The 2,504-nt window shown below is 52.8% G+C and overlaps 1 long non-coding RNA gene across 1 annotated transcript; it reads right to left on the minus strand.

Moving 5' to 3' along the window:
• Positions 1 to 402: 402 nt before the first annotated feature.
• Positions 403 to 786, minus strand: LOC130459625 (uncharacterized). The gene is made up of 3 exons (XR_008919143.1): positions 729 to 786; positions 506 to 646; positions 403 to 435 (listed from the first exon to the last, which is right to left on the minus strand). It is a non-coding gene; the product is annotated as an uncharacterized lncRNA (long non-coding RNA).
• Between the last annotated feature and the right edge of the window lie 1,718 nt (positions 787 to 2,504).

Here is a 2,504-nt window from a genome sequence, read left to right on the forward strand (position 1 = left end):
GGGACCCCAGCCAGAGTCACCCCAAAAATGAGGTTGCGACTGCAACTCGAGGCTAGGCTCTCGGGCCACCGACACGGAACGCCGCCTACGCTCCGGCTCGGACCTCTCCCCGGAAGAACTCACCCCCGCGTCAGAACGGCGATGCCGTAGGGGCGAGTGCTGTGCTCTCTCTCTCTCGCGACGACCGTGTCCCCCGCCCGAGGGACCCGCGTCGTCGGCCCAAGCACGCCCAGTAGCGGTCTGCAAAAAGGGACAAAAAAAGAGAGTGAATAACCGAAAGCCAAACCAAAGGTACAGATCAAAAGAAAAAAAGAGAGGGCACATTACACGAGTAGAGTGGGGGCTCCTGCAAGAAAGTGCAGACCGAGCTCGAACCAACGCGGACTTCAACCGGTTGATCACCCCAACCATCGCATTGGCCGTACGGGCCGGAACCTAAAACAAGAATGTCAGTAAAAAAGAAAGAAAAAATATGAAGAAGAGTACACAAATGAAAGGTGCATACCGCCTCTACTCCCTCAGGGAGCGGAGCATGGAAAACCCGGTCTTCCGGGAAAGTCTCCACAATCTCGGATCCACTCTCTCCGGTATACGAGATCCGAGCATCGGGAAGCACCCATCCCCCCAACAAAGGGTCAGGACCCTCCTGCACAAAACACAGTAGGCATAAACACATGGGCACGAACATGAAAACACTAAAATCAATACAAAGAGAGGAGGCAACTTACAGCGCCAGGCTCCGGGAGACGAAGAGAATCCTGGATAAACTGGTAATAGCTAGCTCCCTCTATCACCAACTCTGTCGCCGGCACACCAGTCCTCGAGTGGACCCTCCACGACTCGCCTATCGAGCGAGTAGATAGCATGGTCGCAGGCGGAGGCTTGGGCACCGAAAAAACCCCGACCGTCTGCATACGTACCCGCTCTCCCAGGTACCAGATAGGGTCCCGGCGGCCAACGAACAAGACCCGTATCTGGCTCAGGGCATAACTCTCCCTGACCGAAGCATGGGTACCCCTAAAAGAGAGCCATGGGGTCCAAACCACCTGTTTTCGTACAAAACGCAGTCAGATCTCGCACATGAAAAGAATGACGAAATATGAGATAGAGGATAAGATTCTGTACATGCTCAGGGTTCCCGTCCCGGATAAGATCCCACACGGTATCTGGCGGTGGATGCACTGTCAGCTTCTTCTTCCAACCCCAACGGCGACCGGCAGGGAACTCCAAAGGCCTCTGCCCCTTTCGGGGAGCCAGCCAGGGTAAGTGCTCAAAGGCCCACAGCTGCAAAAAGAAAAGGATAATAAAACGTTAAAAAAAAAGAGGCCGGGTAAAAGCGAGAAAAACAAAAGAAAGTCTAGGCACATACCTCGATCAAACGTGGCACTCCCGCTAATGTAATCACAAAGTGACGTATACTCGGGTCCGAGACGCGCACCGACAAACTCATCTGGCCGACAAGCGTCGCATAGCCCAAATCGCCCCAGCGATAGTCACCCAGTGTAGACACGTCCTCCACCATGCCTATCCACCTCGGGTTAAAGGTTTCAGTCGGACCCGATAGAAAAGTGGAAGTAATAAAATGGAGGTAGAACAGCCGAGCCTGTCTCGAAGGCGACTCCTCTACCCTGTGCTCCAAAGCCCACATCAGGTCAGCGAAAGGTATCCCACGGGGCTGGTACGAAGGTAACCTACTACCCATCCACGAGACCAGGAGCCTGGTACCCTCAGCAACAGTCGGCGATGGGCCGTCCGACCTCAGACGAACGGGGTTCCCTGTAAAGGTCAAAGCTGTGTAGTCCTCAGGAGTGATCGTCATCACGCCCCAAGGAAAATGGAAGGTGTTAGTGGTATCCCACCACCACCTCATGAACGACCGCAGAAAGGACAGGGAGATGTTGAGACGCAGTATCTCCCAGAAGGTCTCAACCACCGGAAACAGTGAGCTCGCCCTCACCAAGGCCTGGGCGTCCGAGCTCAGATAGCTAAAAACGGTCTCACTCGTCGCGGCGCCATAGCCGCGAACCGTAGTCTCTCTCCTCGCGTGAAGGCGGGAAGTCACATGGTGCTCTAGGTCGTAGTGCAGATCACGACCATCGTAAAGCTCGGGGCCCACCCATAGGGGACCCGGGCCAGTCGACTGACGCGTCATGCCACGCACCTCGTGGCCACCAGGAGGGGGTAACGACTCGTCAGACATGCTGATCAACAATACAACAAGGCATTATACCTTTGACAAAATCGGCACTCATACCGATCCCTAAAAAGAGTGCATTTCACTCATGAAATGGAGTCATACAATTTTTGTTCCCTAAAAACATGATACTAAGTTCATACTTAGCAAAATTCCCTAAGTAAAAATTAACTCCAGCAAAATCAAAATTCTCCCATAATTTGTCATTAATGAATTATGAGGAACGCAAGCAATATACCAAGAACACCTACATTATAAGAAAATACTAGATTCGTAGGTATACTTGGGGGCTAGCATGAAAATGCCCAAA

The sequence above is a fragment of the Spinacia oleracea genome, chromosome 4 (genome assembly GCF_020520425.1).
Source record: "Spinacia oleracea cultivar Varoflay chromosome 4, BTI_SOV_V1, whole genome shotgun sequence".
NCBI lineage: Eukaryota > Viridiplantae > Streptophyta > Magnoliopsida > Caryophyllales > Amaranthaceae > Spinacia > Spinacia oleracea.